This window comes from Peromyscus maniculatus, chromosome 12 (assembly GCF_049852395.1).
Source record: "Peromyscus maniculatus bairdii isolate BWxNUB_F1_BW_parent chromosome 12, HU_Pman_BW_mat_3.1, whole genome shotgun sequence".
Classification (NCBI taxonomy): Eukaryota; Metazoa; Chordata; class Mammalia; order Rodentia; family Cricetidae; genus Peromyscus; species Peromyscus maniculatus.
Window position 1 is genome coordinate 62,224,626 of NC_134863.1, and position 20,604 is coordinate 62,245,229.

A 20,604-nucleotide genomic window follows, 5' to 3' on the forward strand; every position below is an offset into this window, starting at 1 on the left:
TTAGTGATTAAACTGAATGTAAAATAAAAGGTGGCTGGAGAGATGGCTCAGTGGTTAGGAGGACGGACTGCTCTTCCAGAGGATCTGGATCTGGATCTGGGTTCCATTCCCAGAACCTACATGGCAGCTCACAACTGTCTGTAATTCTAGTTCCAGAGTTCCCGACACCCATGGCCAAACACCGATGCACATAAAATAAAATAAAATAAAAATAAGTAAATTTGAAAAAAAAACAGTTGTATGGTATGTTCATGGTACTGTACAGGCATTCTTTCCCACAGTGAGGAATTGTATGATCACTTATAGAGATAGGTCGTCTACCTTTTATACCTTTTGTAGCCTGCTACAACTGATAGAATTTGTCGTGTAAAGGGGGAAACTCTGTTACTTAGTTCTAAAATTGCCTTACTTCATTTCAGTCAAATGATAATATAGGTAGATCTAATGTTTAAAACCTCTTGGAGTGCTAGAGGTATGTCAATTAGTAGTTTACTAATTCATGAATATCAAACAATTTCTAATAATACTTACTCTGCTGACTCCTCTGATACATTGAGCATTTGTTCTTTACTAAAATCACCCAGATATAGATATTCTCGTTACTATGCATAAGGTATTAGCATTTCTCTGACATCAGTTTCATGTTTAAATTCTCTTTGACAAAATCATATGTATATTCTACCACTTGCAATTTTAGTGTATACATAATATGCTTTGTGTCCGCTTCAGGTTATTGTTAGTTGAGACCTATCCAGAAAAGCTGACTCAACAAATAGAGAGACATGCTAGGTCTAGCTTGGGAAGGATATTTGAAGGGAGTACATTCTTAACTGTGACTTTGTTGTTGCCTATTCTCCTTTTATTACAATGTTTTCTTTACGGTGTGGTGCCAGTAACTTATGCAGTCAGATAGCAAATAGGACAGCAATGAACTGGCCTTCATTAATTAGTCTTGACCTTCTTGTATGCATATGTATTCAATTGTTCTATAACCTGATTTTTCAAAGTTGCTTTAATTTTAAGCAAGGTGTACAGCCATTGGAAAAGCAACTTTTCGTCATCTTGCTACATTGATTAAGTTTTTCCAAGTGGGCCAAAGGCTTTCCATACACACATTACATCACTTCCAATTTAACAGATGCAAAACAGGTAGGAATGAGAGAGCACTAGCAACTGGCAGGGACAATCCAGTCTACAGGCAGAAGTGCTTACCAGAGCCTTATGCCTTCAGGAATGCTATAAAGAGCAATTGGTAGTCACAGCAAACACTGGGCTGAATGTGTCTAACATCCTCCATTCTCAAGATGTATGGCCTGCAATGTAGGCTTTGCACTATGTATACCCATATTGAGAAAATTTTTCCATGCAATTTCATCTTTCTCCCACAATGCTTATTTTCAAGTTTTAAGGGGGAAACAGTACATTCCTATAAAATTTTTAACAGTGTCCATATTAAGTTTAGACAATATGCTTCCATCCCTCTTAGTATTCACCACAGGCATGGAAATCATGAGATAAAATGTATACATGAAACCCAAATCAAGTCTGGGAATACTTACTTTTATCACCGAGAGGTTAACGAGACATCACACATTGCCAGATGTCCCTCCAGAAAGGCTGCGACAGTCCACACTCTCACCAGTAGATCAGGACTTGTCAACCTGTTAGATGTACAACTACGTTGAATCTTCTAACTTTCATTTTTCCTGTCTCTAATGACTCGTGGCTTTCCTTTGTATGGAGTTATCATTTGGGATTGCTTTTCTTCAGATTGCTGCTTCTGCACCTCCTTCATCTTTCTCTGGGAGTCACTTTTCTTTCTGATTGATTTTCAGGAATTCTTTAGTAGTTTTGACTATTATCCATATGTTTTCACCATTATCTTTCTCCATAGTATATAAAAGAGAGATCCTTCCTCTCACTCAAGTCATACTTTCATATTTTGCTTATGAGTTACTCTCTTTCACTTTGTTGTGGACTTGAGAGTCTTATCATTCACATCTCTGGTTTTAATGTATATAGAAATCATTTGGGTTTTCCTTATATAAATCAGTTCTCCATGTCATCCACAAAAAATATCTTCTCTTCCCTTCTAGGAGCAAATTTTCACAGATCATACTCCAATGTACACTAAACTCTATTCAGTTCTAATTCATGCATCAGTTTTTATAACAATGGCCCTGTTTCCATTGATATGGCTATGTCCTGTTTTTCACATAAGGAGAAGCACATGGCTATCTCTGTCTACAATTCCATCCAGAAACATGGATTGTGTCTACATTAATTAAAATAATCTAATAATGTTGTCTTGAGTTTAGAAATCTCTATTTTCAGAATAATGTTAATAATATCTAACTTATACAGCTGGACAATAATTAAAGAGCAAAAATGGGAAGAATTGAAGAACAATTTGACCAATGTTTTCTTAAGTACTCATTAATAGTAACTCAATATGCATCCATTAAGAAGAACTGATTAGAAGTTATTGCTTTTGTTAAAGAACACATACAATCCACACAATATTATAACTATGTTTGACTCTAGTATCTACTACACACATTGGGTTTGTAATTGATATACAAAGTAACAATTTGACAAAATAAATTGTCAGCCATTTTTACATCATCATGTATTTCAGGAAATAACCCAATTTTTCACAAAAGTGTGAGGTTATTCTACATGACTTTCACTCTTCTTTTCTTATTTTTCTCCCCCTTAATTTAAAATAGATTCTTTTCTCATACAATGCATCCTGATTACAGTTTACCCTCTCTCTACTCCTCCTAGTTCCTCCCCACCGCCCTGTCCTATCTGAATCCACTCCTTTTCTGTGCCTCATTAGAAAAGAACAGGCTTCTAAAAGACAGCAACAAAACACAACACAATAAAATACAATTAAGATTTTTAAAAAATTATATCAAAGTTGGACAAGGCAAACCAACAAAAGGAAAAGAGCCCCAAGAGAAGTCACAAGAATCAGGGACCCACTCACTCACACACTCTGGAGTTCCATAAAAATAGTAAGCTAATAGCTATAACATATACACAAAGGACTGGTGTAGACAAGCATAGGCCCTGTGCTTGCTGCTTCAGTCTCTGTGAGCTCATAGGAGTTTTGCTCAGTTGACTTAGAGGGTCTTGTTCTCCTGGTGTCCTCCATCCTCTCTGGATCCCATACTTCTCCCACCTCCTCTTCCATGGAGTTCACTCTTCTTTTCAAAATAATTCATTTTTGACATGGTTTTAATCTCAGGACTTGTTCCTCACCAGTGTGTCAGAGTCCCAAGTCCCGGCAACCAGAAATGGGAATTTTTTGTTTTCAAAAATTTTCTCCGTAAAAGGTACAAATGTGCTAGCAAAGTGGAGACCACTGCTTCAGAGAAGTATTAAGGCCACGACCCTTTCTCAGGGGTCACCTTACTCTTCCAGCCATTGTGAATCTGTGACAAAATGTAATGTTTCCTAAATTAAAATGAATTTTCTTATTCATGTCCTTCATTTTAACTTCATTAATTTGGAATGCCTTAGATAAAATCTAATAAATGACTTGCTTTAACAATAAAAGAAAGCTTGACTTTCAATTTTACTCAGTTTTGCTGACTATAATTTGAATCACATAACTAGCGGGTGTACATACAAATTTGTGTCTGTGTGTCTGTCTCTCTTCATTCTTTTTGTTCATAGTTTGTAGGAAACTTTAGTTGCAATAAGAAAAATGCTAGAATTTATTAATAATAATTCTAGATATTTTGTACTTCTAAAAGAAATAGTGATCCCATTTAATTCACCGTTTTTCCAGGGTATGACAATTGTAAGGCCGTTTGCTGTTGTAAATTGCTTACTTAACAAAAAGTCTCCATTTGTTCAAACTAAGGTCACTCTTCCTTTATCACAGTAATTATTGCCTTCATCTGGAGATAATGTGCTTGATTTTCCAAGTCTGTGTGAACCCTATCTCTTAAGAGTCACTGAGCCTCGGTCAATAATGCAAAAACTGACCTAACACCAAGGTCTTAGATCCATTTATGAATGTACCAGTAGGTCATCCCTGTTCGTAGGTATTGGTTCACACTCACTCTTCAATGAAATTATGTTTTCTTTACATCTTTAGTGTACAATTAATATGCAAACTGAAATACAAAAACCTAAAATTAAAAAGTCTAAGAAACAAAGAGGACATGGAAACTATATACCACCACAACTACATTTGTTAGTTAAGTTGAACACAGGCATGTCTGATGGTTCCCCAACAACAAAAATAGTTTGACAGAATTTTGCACTGTTAGCTGGTTTTGATCTTACATCAGGACAAATTTGGATAATTTTATTTTAAGTTTGTCTGTGGTTTGATCATTAAATGCACATGGGAATTTTATCTCAATCCATTAAGAACTTAGAACAATTAATTTTATATACAAACATAGTTAACTTCAATCAATTAGAAGAATCATTAAATGTTCTATGAAGGAAAATCTGGCAATAATACTTATCATAAATAATGAACTTCTTTTATTAATTTATCAAGAGCAAAATAGCACAAATGATTTTCACGTGCTTCTCTCTTTAGATGTATACTACTCTTCAGTGTCTTTTGTTCGGTAATAAAATCCCAAGGATAATAAGGGCTGTATTAAACTGGGGCAAAAGTAATTTGCTAATGACCTTGACAAATCCTACTTCAACTTTTATTATTTTGTCAACCAGTCACTGAAACAAACATAACTAGTGTGTATTTAATAACTTGGTTATTGATTATAGAAGTAATACAAATAAAATTCATTCACAAAAATTGGGAAAGAGAATATTTAGGATACCTTGTGACCTCTTCCTAGAAGAACTGAATGACAGCCCTGCCTCACCCATATGTTTTATGGCTAAAATCAGTGGTGTTGGGTAAGTTTATACTTCTGACTGAAAATCCAAGATTTCCAGAGTTTCTGACTAACATCTTGAGCTCTGTTTACATAATCAGGATGATATGATCAGAGTCACACTGTGTGTCTTCAGTGTTACAGCTCCTAGCTGAAGATGGATGATTGTAAAAATAACTAAAAGAGGAAAATGTTATATGTGCTATAAAACTGTATATCCTTTGAATCAGAAAATGGTCCATTTTTATTGGCATTAGAAAGTTTTTAAATGGAAGGCATTATTTGTGTTCAGTGAGTGTTGAAGTGTATACTTTATATTCATTTTTACAAACAATTGCAATAAAAACATATTCATGTGCATGCATACAACACATGATCAACATTAATACTGAGAACACAATTCAATAATGGCATTGGAATAAGGCAGGTCAAAGCTCTGGCTATATCCCCCAGAGTATAATGAGATCAGCTTCAATTAAACCCAGTCTCTGTGAGCAGAGCAATATATTGGTTCACATGAAACTTGTTCTACAAAACTCATTTGCATTTATTGACATTTTGTCCAAGCACACTTTAAAACTTAAACCCTAACGTAACTCTCTGCACTCCCTCAAACTCTTCAGATGAAGCAGCTACGAAATCCTGCTAAGTTCTATCCTCTAAATATGTTTGATATTTCTATGGCCTACACAACATTGTGGGGACATTTGCCATTCATGTTGTGCTATATGCAGACGTGCCATTCATGTTGTGCTATATGCAGACGTGGAACTGCCGGAGGAGACACACATAGGAAAACTACTTCTCTCCTTTTGGAATCCTGTGGCGTTCGTATTAGCAGAAACGTAGTGAAATGCCAAAGCATAGCTCAGCATCAGAGCCTTAAGCAGAAGGATGTGGGATAACATGAAGTTCCGGGCAGCAAAAGAATGAAAAACTCAGAGACTGTGGGTAGAGCGGCAACCTCTAAGCAAGTGGCAGATGTCTTATTTATTCATTCCAAAAGAATCATATCCTTATTCAGTAACTTCCTTAGATATCATTATCCGGGACCACTTCTATAAATGCAAATTTTTGTTTACAGTGACTCACATTAACAAGACCAGCATTAAACCATGAATTGCTAATAGAGTTTGCAGTGTCCACCCGCGGGATTTGGCAGGGCTCATTTGTTGTTGCATTCATTCCCAAATATGGCTCGAATCACCAAATTTGTCTGTTAACTCATGAATTAGATCTCTGTCTTATATGGAGTATTGATCTCAATTCTCCAGAGCATTCTCAGGTGCTAGAGTGGCTATGTCTGCGATTTTTAAAATGATTGTTTTGTGTTCCCAGTCACGGGGAAGCTATTTCTTCCATTGCCCCTGGAAGTCATCTACATCCCTGCATTACACACAGCCCTCAGTATGTACCTCTGACCATCTGCTTCATTGGCACAGTGCCTGGTTACAAAAAGAAAATAAATGAGAAAGAAATAAAAGGGGAAGGAGTAAGCTACTATCTTTTCTTTGCCATAGGTGCTAATAACCTTCAGTTTATCCGGGCAGCTTTCTAAGTCCCTTCAGTTATAGATTATCCTGGAAGAAATCTCTTCACTGCAAGAACAGAACAGTGGTGCCTCGGGCTTCTTTTCAAAAGGACCCATCTGCTAATTAAGAGTTCAAATCACCTTGTCTTGAAGTCTCCCCTTTAAACTGCCTTTCTGCTTAAATCTAGCCAAAGTCTTCATTATGGACCTTCTTACAACACAGGAGGATCTGATGAGCACAAAGACCAGGATGCCCTCAACATGGTCGCAAATAGATGCTTCAAGACTTAGTGGGAACCTATTATTATTTGTTAATTAACATAAATTATCTTAAGTTCATAAATAAAAGCCATGTTACCTTACTATTTAGGGGGCTTAATTTAGATCGAAAGCTCTGAATCTGTCTTATGATTTCCCCAAATGAGATTCTTCAATTGTTTGCCGATTTTTTTAATTAAACTTTTTTTTCGGAGACACACAATTATGTCCTTAAATTCAACTTCCCAGATTATTCCCTTTTCTCTGTGTGGCGATGAAAGCAATGTAGAAAAAAACAGGATTGCAGCATAAGGAAGAAAAAAAGTGTAGGATTTGAGCAAGATGGACCTCAGTCACATAGTACCAGAGGATGAAAACCTGAGAAAATTGATAAACTTCTTTGTGAGAAGACATAAAATGAAATCTTACTTCTTAAGTCATTATATGGCCATTAGTAGAGTATAATGATTAATTCATATATGCATATTTAGATTTTAAAAATCATTATTCTCAAATGTGTATTGTTATGTTGTTTAAATTTTTATATTTAGATATTCAGTGTCCATTTCTCAACACTATAAAAAGTAAAACTACTCAGAACGGAATAAATTAAGACTTATTCATTTCATTAGGATGAAATTTCTTCCCCAAGTTACTGAGACTTCTCACATCAAGCATACTATAGTTTAGTATGGGGTCCACCTGCTATCAGATACACTGATAATATACATGACTAAATTCCCCATCTCCCAAAACATGATGTCTCTTTAAATTGATCTTCAGAACATTCTTAAAAACTGCCTAGTATAGTACTTGAGTTTCCAGAGAATAAATTCATTAGTGTACAAACAAATAAAGACATATACATTTCCTTATTATATTCATCAAATTCCAGTCAACCAACTTCTAATCCATTATTAACTCCATTAAATCCCAGCACTTTACAGGCTTTTGCCTTAGTCTGATGATAAAACAGTTGTTAATTCCCATGTTTAATGGATAGAGATAAATCTGTCTTCTTCAAAATTAACTATAAAAAATAATGTGTACATAGTCAAATGTATAGTTGTCTTTTTTTTTTCAAAATAAAATCTGCTTTTTTTTTTCCCCTTAGGTAGAAACTCAAATGCTCAGCCTCAAACTGCTATTATTCTTCTCCTCATGTTTTCTTAGCTGAAAGATCCTTTGGCATTTAATTTCTCAATGCTACCCTTTTGGAGATGGCTTTATCTGTTCCAAAAAAAGATCTTATTTTGGTGCTGAAGTACTCCTTGCTTGTGAGAGTCACTGCATACCTGCTAAGATTCTCTATCTATTCCCCTTATTTATTAGGTTGTTTACACTCTGAGATAAGGTACAGTGGTCGTTACTCTATCCTGTGTCCACTTCATATGCACAATATTTTTTGCTGGGCACTTTTTTCAATGGATGTAAGTGTTAAAGTGTAAATGTAGTTTGATAGAAGAAAAATAATTCAGAGGAAGGAAAGACAAGGATCATTTGTAGCTGTTAACAAAAACACTTTTAGGAAAATATCAAATATTGTTTTTAAATGCTCACTTAAGGTGAAGATCAAGGTTGTGAGGAAAAATAATGTCTTCATTTTCTTTGGCCATGAAAAAATAAAAGTTGACCAAGACTATAAAATTCTTTTATTTTTCTTTCCCTGTGACGGGATACATTATCATCTATGTGGAAAAAAAAATACATTACATCGTCCATTATCATGAGGAAGCTCATGGTTGTCAGGAAACATCTCTGCAGGAGGAAACTGTATCTTTATTCATTTTTAGTAGCCATTGTGGTCAGTGACATTATTTATGAGAGTCAATAGGCAAGGGCACTTTCTGCCAAGGCTGATGACCTGAGTTTGATCCCTGGATCCCACCTGGTAGAAGGAAAGAACCAACTCCAAAGAGTTGTCCTCTGATCTCCACACAGGGTCCTTGATGGGTGTGTGCATACATACATACATACATACATACATACATATACAAACTAAAAAGTAATTAAATATGAAACCAAAATGCAAAAGTACGAAAGACAAGTTAACTCAAAAGAAAGCTAAAAGAGCCCTTCTACAGTATTTTTTAAAGAAGCCCCTTCTGTTGTTCTGTATTACTGTAAATTAATAACTAGATACAACTCTGTGAAATCTACACTTAAGGCCACATAAAATATTTCATCTGTTTCCTATATATAGTCATGCTACATAGTTTAGAAATTTATTCCCACAGGGTGTAACCTTTGTCATCCAGATTCAGTAAATGCTTAACAGGCCCAGGACAGGACCATGTGTGTTTTGCTTTAAGGGTAAATAATCTGCATTGAGACAGACAGCCCACGAGAATATTCCTCCCATATGTCAATATCATGGTTCTTTCTGCAGCATGCCTAATATATCATGTCATCAGCAAGGTCACAGCAAGACAATGGCAACGAGAACCCAGTGTTGGAACTGTTGGTCCTAAGATTCCTCTTAGGATCCGATACAACTGTCTAGCTATTAAAAGTCTATGCCAGGATTGTATCTCTATTAAAGCCACATCAGAAACTCCAGTTCAGCATAAGGACAAGAGAAAGTAAGGTATTTACATATTGTCTTGTCTACAATTGAAAGTCTGTACTATTGGAGAGTGAGAAGACATATGGATAAGTCCTCGGCCTATAAATCTTATCTGCATAGACACAAATGTACATGAGAATGAACAGGCCTCCCTTGCCATTCTCGGTCATCAGCCCATTTTTTTCCTCTTTCTAGCTTTATTATCTTCACTTTTTACATGATATAACTCTTCTAAACATACTGAGGGAAAGAAATGACTCTCTGCTTTTTGGACAATGTGCAAATTAATTCATCATGCTCTATTACTGATTTGTATAGAAATTAAAGAAAAAAATATTTTGTAATAATCTTCAACAGTTTAGAACTGTGCCTTTTATCTCACAAGCTGAACCTGGTCAAGAAAACTCTGACTTTGAGTATTTCATCTCTTCTAAAATTGGTAGTTATAGGATAACTTGTATAATCCAATTTTAAGGATTTAAAAAAATGTGAGAAAGAATGTGTCTTAAAATAAATTAGAATTCAATGTTGCCTTCTTGCTTAATAGTGTTTTCCTCACTAGTTTGAGGGGAAACTTAAAAAAAATAGACAACACTGCTAAAAATTCATTGATTGCTTGATTGATGAACTGCTCTTTTAACTCTAAGATGTAACTTGAAATTGACTGGGCACAATATCAATTTTATTCTACAATTTTAAAGCTGCAGGTAAAAATAGCTTTAGTTTTCCACATACAAAACAGCACATGTCACACAGTCATCTCAAATTGGTCTTAGTTGGGCAGTTTCTTGCTTTGTGTTTTTAACAAGCACATGTGTTAAATTACTTGAAACAAAGCACATGTACACCTCTCAATGAAAGACCCAGCACCTTAGTTCTATTTTCTAAAACAGTGTCAGAGTCTGGAGGGAGGAATCCATGAAGAATCCAGACTTATACTCAGATAATGCCTCTAATTTAAAGACAATATGCTTGTCGCTGAGAGTATTTTAGAGCTAACCCATTTGCAAGTTGACTCCATTTTGAAGTTTTTAAGAGATTTTGTATGTATGTTTATAAACACTTCCATGTGTAGACTCTGACAGCAGAATGTTCCATGAGATCATGCTTTCATGTTGATTGTGTCTATCATATCAGTTATTGTGACATTCACATTTCAGCTCTGTAGGATATGGTTTTTCAATTATGATCAATTTTAAAGGGCTAATATTGTAAATATTTCTGAGACTAATATAGAGCATCCTATGTCTGTGTCTTGTGTTATGAAGGGAAATATAGGGACAAAGCAATCTGTCTCCTTAGCCTTCCCATATACTTTGTTTCTTCACCAATCCAACTCCTTTGTATCTTGCGGTGTCAAATTCAAACCTCATCATTTCCCTGAATTTGCAGTTGCTTTCCCATTCTTGCCTTTTCTATTTACAGCTTCTCTAGGCTCAAAAATATGTCTTATAGTATTGTCAAGTCTTCCTGTAAGATAGTCCATATTTACCTTTCCAAAAGACTTCTGATGACCCATACTATAAATATTACCAAGAACCTGCAGATGAGATCTGGGGGATGGACAAGATTTTCAAAGGTCACCTTATTTCTTCCACTGAATCTTAATCAAATTAGAGTATTGTAGAAGACACAAACAGACACAATGATGACAATGAGCTCAACGGCCTTTGAGAACAATCCATTCTCCGTGCACTCAGGAACTGAAGATACAGAGGTCCACAGTCTCACCTCTAATCAATTTTAGTTTTTACCTCTTTAAACTAAATGTGGGGTCCTTGATATTAATAGCAATATTTTATTAAACTCTCAATCCTACTTATTACCTAATATAGTAATATAAATTTATAGACTATCCATAAATACCTATGTGAATAATTTATTTTAATAGCAGTGTATTTCTTTTGGGTAGTAACCTAAGGATAGAAGTGAATTTTCTAGTTAGTAGACAACAAGAGAAAAAGATATTTCATCTTCTTCTAAGTATTTACTACTGATTTCCCATACAGCTAACAAATTCTATTGAATATAGTTTTTCATAGATTATAGATATGTTTTAAAATATGCCTTCCATGCTCAACTTTAAAATCTTGTCAATAAGGTATCTTAAAAGGAAGTGATAAAATTTTTCCATTTTGAATCACCTCAGAAGATGGTCCAGTAACAATTTTGTAACAACCTGAAATTTTTAATTCATTAGTTTTGGGTATCAGTTTTTATGCACTTTTCCTTGATTCTTTGGAAGATTTTTCATACCTTTTTTAGAATGCTAATGTTATATGGAATTACCCTATCTGAACATGTATATAGATTAAAATTATAAAGTACAGCAACTGCGTGTCTATATGTTCTCATAATGTAGTCAATAGTTAGCAACAAACCCTGCATTTCATTTTCTTGCCTACCTTCCCTATTGTTTTACCAATGATTGTACCCACAGAAACACTATTAGTAAGCTTCTGTGTGGTAACTACAAAATATTAAACCAATTAGATACTGACTAAGCCTATCTCTTTTTGCACTTGGCCACCTTGTTATCTCAGGGACTCTTTTACACCTTTTCCACTAAAATTAAATTTGATGGTGGTGTTTTGTTTTATTTTGTAGTCAAGGCCACACATGTAACAGCTGTTTTCAAAGGAATACTAAAGTCTTTCCACAAGCTATCACAGTCCGGATTCTGCTCTGAGTTCCCATTAAAACAGGTCATGTAAGCACCCCTTAATTTAACTGATTGACTCTTTGCACTTTAAGAAAAGAGTCACAGAATCCTATAGAGTCATGTTGCCTACATGGTAGTTTTAAAATATTTTAGCATTGAAAATATCTATTTAATGGAAACACACACACATGTACACACACGTGTGTGCATACACCAATGGGTGGGAGACAGAGTATTTTTCTGAAAACATAGACTCTGCCTTCTCATTCTTCCCTTTACTTTTCAAAGAGAGGAAATCGCATGATATATCCTAACAACTCCTTAGCCTTAGAATATTATAAGATATACTTGCATAATTTGGACAAATTCTTCCTTAACTTCATATATATATATATATATAGATAGATAGATAGATATAGATATAGATATAGATATAGATATAGATATAGATATAGATATAGATATAGATATAGATATAGGTATCCATATATAAAGGTGGATATAGATATACACAGGTACATTCACATGCATGATAATAATTATAGGTAAATGTAAAAAATACAATTCCTTCAGGCTTTATCAAGCACCCTTGGTGTTATGTGTCCCTCACAATACAAACAGAGCTACAACTAGCTTCTATGTGCACACATTTTAAACACAGAGAAGCTGCATGTATAGTATGAATCTCTCAAAAATCAATACAATTTAGTTTCATGGTAGCAAATACTATAATGAACAGTCTAGAGAACGTGGTGCCTGTTTATGAAAACGAAAGTTAAGGATAGTTTGGGTGTAAAAGGGCTGGTAATGACTTCCAATTTTGAAATATCTATTCCTTTTGACTCAGCAAATTTCATTTCTAGAACTTATTCTCAACAAGATTACAGCACAAAAACTTTGCACCACGTGGTTTACTTGGGTTGTTGTTTGTGATATTAATAAACCAGAACAAACTAAACTCCTTTGAGGACATAATTAAACAAATAATGACAGAACAATAAAATTGATGAGTCAACAATTTTAAGAGGACATTTTTATTCATTGATATGGGAAGTGCTGTTTTTAGAGAAAATAACAGAGTTAAGCCAGGCACAGTGATTTGTGTAGGCAGTTGCAACTTCTCTACAAACTGAGGCTAGATCACTGGCATCTCGATGACTGAGCCATTCTGGTCAACATAGTGACAGACTGTGAATGTAGGTGAATAGCTGTTTGCCTAATGCTCAAGAATACTAAAGTGACAGGCATGAGGCAGCTCCACTTAAGTTTCTTAAATGAGCAGATTTTGTCACTGCAAACTATACACATGAACACACACACATCAATTGATGTCGGGAGTTAAACTTTAGAATCCTACAGATTGCTTAACATCAAGCTTAGAGTATAATTTTTTCCACTAGCAACCTGCAAGATGAGTTTCTAAATGGTCTTATTAATAAAAAACCTAGAGCCAGATATTGGAGTAGAAACTGAGAAATCAGAAAGGCAGAAAGAAACCAGCCACATTCATACCACTTGGAAATCCTTAGCCAAAGAGAGCTACTTCCTGTATACCCACGTGGACCTTCTGTTCTGCATCTCACTTCATTTGCCGACCCAGCTACATTACTTCCTGTCTATCTGTATAGACCTCCAGACCTCTATGGTTAGTGCTAGGATTAAAGGCATGTGTCACCATGCCTGACTCTGTTACCCAGTGTGGCCTTGAACTTGCAGAGATCCAGTCTGCCTTCCAAATGATAGGATTAAAGGTGTGTTACCATTGCCTGACTTCGATGTTTAATTTAGTGACTGGGTTTTTCCTCTGATCCTCAGATAAGCTTTATTAAGGTGCACAATATATTGGGGATCACAATATATCACCACAGCAAACAACTATTATTAATGATTATTCTGATAAAAAAATCTGCAAAAACTAATAATTGTTAAGTTTATAACCATTAAATAGCATAACTTCACTGAGAATACTTAGTATTCTACTCATGGCAAAAGAAAACTCCTTCTGTTAAGTAAATCAAGCTCATTGGATAAAAGCATGTCTCCTGCCTTCCTGCCACTCTCTTTGCAAAAGTTCTGACTGTGTTTATTTAAAAAGTAATTAAACCTAGCGATCCAGTATATACAATTTAAGCCTGCATATTTTTACAACATTGGTAAGAATTTGTATATTTTGGAAAATGTAAACTCAAAGGACCGCAATTTAACTCCTGCATGGATTATAAAATAAAACAAGCCTCAAGTCTTCCTACATTCGGATCCTTTCTCTACCCACAATCCCTACCCAAAGGGCTTGTAAGATAGCAACTTAATCTCTACAACATTTTTGTAAGTAAAATTAATCTCATGCAATTTAACAAGATGGTAGATGTTTATACTAAACAGCTCTAAATCAATTCAACAACCATTCTATTTTGCATGAGCCATATAACAGATATGCCAGTAACCGAATACTTTCCCATATCAACCAGCCATCAGAGTTAAAGTATGGTCCCATGGGAAACAGACCAAATTCAGTGTGAAATCGAAGACAACAGTCAGAGCCACTCCTTGAGCGGAGCATTTGTGAGACCATTGTTGCCCATGACAGAAGGCCATGGAGAGAACCTTTCTCCTTTCCAAAATCGTTGCACTCCCACCAACAATCGAAGTAAGTAAGTTTTAAACATATGTAAATGGGGGTGCCCTTGACACCAGGAAATCACGAACTGTCCGCTTAACAAGTCTTTAGAAAGAACTCTTTAGGCAGTTCATCAGCACTTGATCAACAGTTATCAATACTGTCTGAGACAGATTAAAATCAGTTAGTTTACTCACACCCGCTTTAATAATATTTTCTCCCTCCGACAAAAATAGTTTTGGGGTTTTTTTTCCCCTTAAGGTGTCCTCTGAATTTACCCCTGATGTTTTCATCGTTATTTACTCAAATTTCAAAGCTCACACGTTTATTTTAGCACCCATTTGCACTTCCTAATTACAGAATAGAGAGAAGAAAAGGAGGGAAGGAGGCAGGGTGAGATGGAGAGGCGCTCCAAGCAGGGGAGTGTGGAGCAAAGGATGTCAGAAGGAGGGCAGGAAGACAGGAGCACAGTGAAGCCAACCCTGTCACTTCATTTCAGGGCAAAAGATGACTGAGAGTCAAGGATTTTATCAAAGCTATCAAAAGAGGGTGGGAAGTCTGCCTCGATATTACTGGGAAATTTTAACGCTTTTGAAATAATTAACAGGTGTAATCTTGATATAGTGTTGCTTATATTGAATTAATATAGGGTTAGCTTCAAGATTCGCAAAATCCTTTGAATACCTTTTAAAACATGATTTCTATTTTCCTTTTTACAAAGTAAGTTGTGGATCTGTGTCCTGGGAAAGACAAAGGCCTCGAATACCCTCTATGTTTTAACAGGAATCAGCTCTCTCATTGCTCAGAAAGACACTTCTCTATGAGAAATGATTTTAATTTTTTTTGTTTAAATTCTTTAAGATGTCTAAAAGTTACTAGTAACTGTAGTAAATATTAAAGGCTCATATCAAAGTTTTTGATGATATTATGAGTGATTCAGGTATTGATTTTCAAATTTTTACATATCCATAGGAAGTTTTAGGAACCTTGTTTTATAAATACCCTTATGAAGGGTAGAAGAAAGAAAACCCTCACGTAGTCTTTCTTTCAATACTCATTGCTATTATTACTAGTTGTTGCCTATGGAATAACTCTCTCTTAAATAGTATTTATATGTATCTGCATACATATAGAAAATCGGGGACCGCTTCCTTCCACATAAAAGTATATATTAGAAAAAGAAGAGGAAGTCCTGATTTTTGGGTGTGAGATTTCTGTAACTTGTTTTTCACTAGTGTATAAGGAAAGAGCTCTACTTGTCCATATGACTGCCCTCTAGTGGAAAGCCTACCAGCTGCAGCTAAAACTTCTACCGGACAGCTGTTTGCAGCCAAGCAATGTCACTAGCTTAGCTGGGCTCTCTCTGAACAGGCGTTGCTCCGGAAACGCTATTATGCCTCATGCAAACCCAGCAAGCTTTTTACATACCACGATACCTATCTCTTGCACTACACTAAAAATAAATTATTTCTACTAATACCCATTTGATTCTGATGAAATTGTACATTCCCTGTACAAAAGTTTTAAGTTATTTTTAAAGAGCTAAGTCTCCATACGTAATATTCATTTCTCTTTTCATTTGTAACTAAAAGACTATTAAAGTTTTCAAGTTGTCAAAACTTTGTTATGAAACCCCAACTTGAAAGGTATACTGCAAAACACTTTAAACTTACCTATTGTGTTGATATATTAAACTATAAACTCCCATTTCCTAGAGAATATTATGGGTTCTTTAGGCAAGGCTTCGTGGCTTTCATCTAAAAATGCTTAATGATATTTCTTGACCACATATATAAAGTGTTTTGAGACAATTTATTCCTTGCAAAAAAGAAATCCTGTTAGACCAAGGAAAGGACTTGCTTGTTTAGGGATCTCAGTATCACATTGCCCCTTCACGCAGTGTTTACAAACTCAGCAAACAGTGTCACTAAGCTTCACTCTTAGGACCCAGAGGACAAATTAACTTTACTTTAGGCATTTTGGTGCCTTCCAGATAAGTTGTGAGGGATTCAGTTTTCATCCTCACATACTCTGAAAGAAAATGCCGAGATGATTTTCTTTTTGAATTGAATAAAATGTTTATCCTACAGAATGATCACAAAGCCACCACCCAAGCTCACTGCACACATTAGCATCACTGCTTTAATTAATGGTCACTGAGACGCTTGAAGTGTAAAACTGTTGTCCAATGTACCTGGATAACATTTCATCCAGAAGTTCACACAAGAACAAATCCAACTGGTCTTTTTTTTTTTTTTTTTTTTTTTAATATATCTTATTTCACAGTACTAAGGATTGAACCTTCGGCCTTAGGCATGAGAGGCAAGTGATCTGCCATCAGGCCATACTCTCAGCTTTCTAACTTGTCATTTCTTAGTTGTGAACTACATGAGAACTATAGAGATATTCAGCCAATAGTATGACCAATAATATTGGCTGTTTGTCCAATAAATACATCAATAAATTCAGAAAACACAGTAGTTGTACTTTTTAATACTTGATTTGAAGTTACAGGCTTGACATGATCATGAAGAACTTACACTACATTCATTTCTCACTAATTAAAAGAAACTCATGGTAATTAAGTGTTTTTTTTTTCCTGAGGCTAAATTACATGTGGCATGCCTTCTTAAAGTATAGCTGAGCATACTTTCTCTTATTTCAATGATTAAAAAAACTTGCCGTATTTTGCTATTATAGGCCATGGGAACAGAATTCCCTTCATCCTCTGACTCCAAAAGAATGCAAGATAGACTGTTTCAGCGCTATAGAAATGAGTAAATGTGGCAAAAACAGGCTCACACAATGGGTGGGTCATCACTTTCTTGTGTGTAGCAGGGCAAATTCTTCCTTGTCTCTTCAATTTGATTGAAAAGTATCTTTTTCCCAAACTGCCTAGACATTCTCTTAGATCAAGTCTCTGTCACTGAAGGCACCTGAAAGTAAAAATTCACTCTGATCCAAACAGTGTAAATTAAATCAGCGTGACTCATTATGTTCCAGGCATGTATATTAGTATTTCGGGATTTTTGCAGATTTGCAATGATACTTTGGGTGTAAATACCTTCAGTAGAAGCATTGGGAATTACTAAGTAGAAAAATCATTAATTTGGTTCTAAGCACCTTAAAATGCATCAGAACTACTTCATTAAATACACAATTTTTAGGATGTTGAACTTGGAAGATTTTTTTTTTAATTTGCTTTTATTGATTCTTTATAGATTTCACATCATGGATTCAGGGCACACTCATCTCCGGTACCCTGGAGTCCTTCTTCTGCCCTTTCAATCTTCCCCCAAACAAAACCAAATTTAAAAGAAAAACCAAAAACCAGTAGAAACAAAACAAAGACAATGAAAAGAAGAATCTTGTCATGGAAGGTTTAGTTTACCCTTTATTCTGTTCGTCTTTACTTGCAAGCGTTCACTACCATGCGTCATTGGTCTGGCTGGAGGCCTCTAGTTTCTGCTATCCTGTTGTCCTCCCGTGTCATGGAGAGCCTGCAAAACTGTTTTGGCTCTGCATGACCGGCCCCTTAACATGCTCCAGCAGTTCATAGATGATGTAGATGTTGGGGTAGACCCACTCACAGGCCTAGTCTGGGCCTGGGTGGTAGCTAGGTTGGTCAGCCTGCCAGCTTTCCTTCATGATCACTACAGGGCAAGCTCGCCAACACTTCCTGGGCTAGTTCACCCATTGCAGCCTACAGCAAGGAGCGGGGCCAGTTCTCCTTGCTGCTGCTCAAATCCAGGTCACCCACACTCACACCACCAAGGCAAGGTGCAGGGCCCTCTCTCCTAGTTGCTTTAGGGGACATACTCCGGGGTAGGCAGTGTCAGCTCTTCTGCTCCCACACTCTCAGTACTGGCTCCCCTGCGACCCTGACGACAGGACAAGATCTGCTGTAGCGCGCTGCCCAGGCAGAGTGCAGGGCCTGCTCTCTTGTGTGCTGTAGCTGGTGTAGGGCAGCTGGTTCTCTCAATCTTGTGACCCCAAAGCCATCTCTCTCACCTGCCCCAGGTGGCGAGGGGCAGAGTGAGGGCACGGGGGGGGGGGGGGGGGGGGCGGGCATCTTTCCCTCATCCATGACGGGGAGTGGGGAGGAGTCTGTTGGTCTCAGGCCCTCAGGGCTGGCTCACCTCTGTCCAGACAACAAGGTCAGCTCTAGGGAGCTGCCCAGACTGGAAGCGGAGGCTGCTCTCTTCGGCCTGTGCTACACAGCCCCTGAGAGTCAAGGCTAGCTCTTACACTCTTTCAGGGCCAGCTCTGCCTTCTGTGGAAGGTTTTTTTTTTTCTTTTTTTCCTCTTTTAACTGTTGTTTATAGCCTCAAGGAAATCATAGCTAAAGTCATGAGTATTGGTTTCACACAAAATATATAACTCAAAATAATATTTCTAAGGAGAGATTTAAAATATTGGCAGCTGATAATATTTGTCATGAGTTAGGACTTGTGATCTTAGAAAGGTAATTTTATATTAAATGTAATTTATAAAGTTTGCGGTGCTCAACATTGACTTTTTCTGTTATGAAAAAATAAATTAAAAACTATGTCCAATGTCTATCTCTTGGCAGCAGGACTGTAGATTTCTTAGGCTCTTCTGCCTAGAATTATGTTAGCTGACCTTTATAGATGACTCCCATGTACAGAACTCTATAGAGGATGTGTACAGAGATTTCAAGTACTGGCTAAAAATTAGGTTCTGAAATACACATTCCTGGGCTCAATAATCCTACTACACATTTAAAAAAATTATATTCTTTTGTGCTAATTACTTAGAAAATAATAATAAGCCTAACTCATAAATGTCTTATATAAAAGGTAATTTTTTTTTCAATTCCCAACAAATAGAAAGCACTCACTGACTTGTAGGTAGTGTTAACATTCCCAAAATCTGAGTTTTTGTTTGTCATCTTTTTCAGATGAAGAAGTTGACACCTATACTGAATGTCTGGAACATGGTTAGCTGACATGAAAAAGTCAGAACCTAAACCCAGCAACTCTGTAATTACACTTTCAGACACCGAGTCCACCACCTCATCCTAGATCACACACGTTGACCTTTTAACTAGTGATTCTGGAGCCATCCCAAGTTAGGGTTAGACTTCAGCATTTTGATTCCCAATGTTGAGGTTAGAATAAAAGGAGGTGTCACTCATGGCATCAAATATTCCTCTGTAAGATTAAACTCATCGTCAGAGTGCAGCACAGACCACACCTGAAATTCAGTTTATACCTGGGTTCGGTGTGTAGCTTCCCTCCAAATGTGTTTGTCAATTCAAAGATCTGGGAGAAACTGTCCATTGTAGATTTAGTTAGTGCTTTTGAGTAAAGGGGCCCTTCAGTTGGAACAGGTGAATTCTTCTCTGCTTGTACTTTTTTGTCTATCTTGGCCAGTGTGGAAAAATCAGAGTATTGATGTTAATTTGGATTGAGCTATGCTAACTACTGTTTCTCAGCAAGAATTTTTAGCTGAGTTTTCAGTTTAGTGCACAACCACTTTAGTAAAGAAGTGAAAATATTGTGGTTGAGTGTTGTTCTTTCCTGATTATTATCTGACATAAACTGCTTCATAGATTTTTTTTTATTTCTATGTAGAAAATAATGGTAGACCATAAGTACATGAATGTGGAATTTGCCAGCAGGTAGATAGGTAGGAGAATGGATGAATGGATAGATGGATGGGTGGATGGATGTAGAGATAGTTAGGAAAAATAAATTATTTTTTAAATACTCATAAACCATCACATTTGAAGATAATTACCAAATGTATTATGTCTCTTTTAATACTTCTATTTCATACTCCAAAGCCAAATATCTTAATATTTTCATTTTTTCTTTTTGTTCCTTGCCTACTCTTTCTTGGTCAACATTCACAAATAAATATTTTGGGATAGTTTTTAAAAAGGTAGTGGAACATCCCCAATTTGTACAGAGGACATTTATGAATGCCTCACCATAATTTATAAACTATTTAACAATAGAAATAGAGACTACATCAAACAAAGGAAGTTTCAGCCCCGTGTGAGCTCAGTCTATCTTTCTCCAGACTATAGACCTTAGTGTGCAGTGAGTCAAGAGACCTGGGTGTGAGAAAGTG

The 20,604-nt window shown here is 36.1% G+C and overlaps 1 protein-coding gene across 4 annotated transcripts in view; it reads left to right on the top strand.

Annotated features, from left to right (window-relative positions):
* Robo1 (roundabout guidance receptor 1) overlaps positions 1 to 20,604 on the top strand; it is a 997,953-nt gene that overhangs the window by 541,283 nt on the left and 436,066 nt on the right. The window lies entirely within an intron of this gene.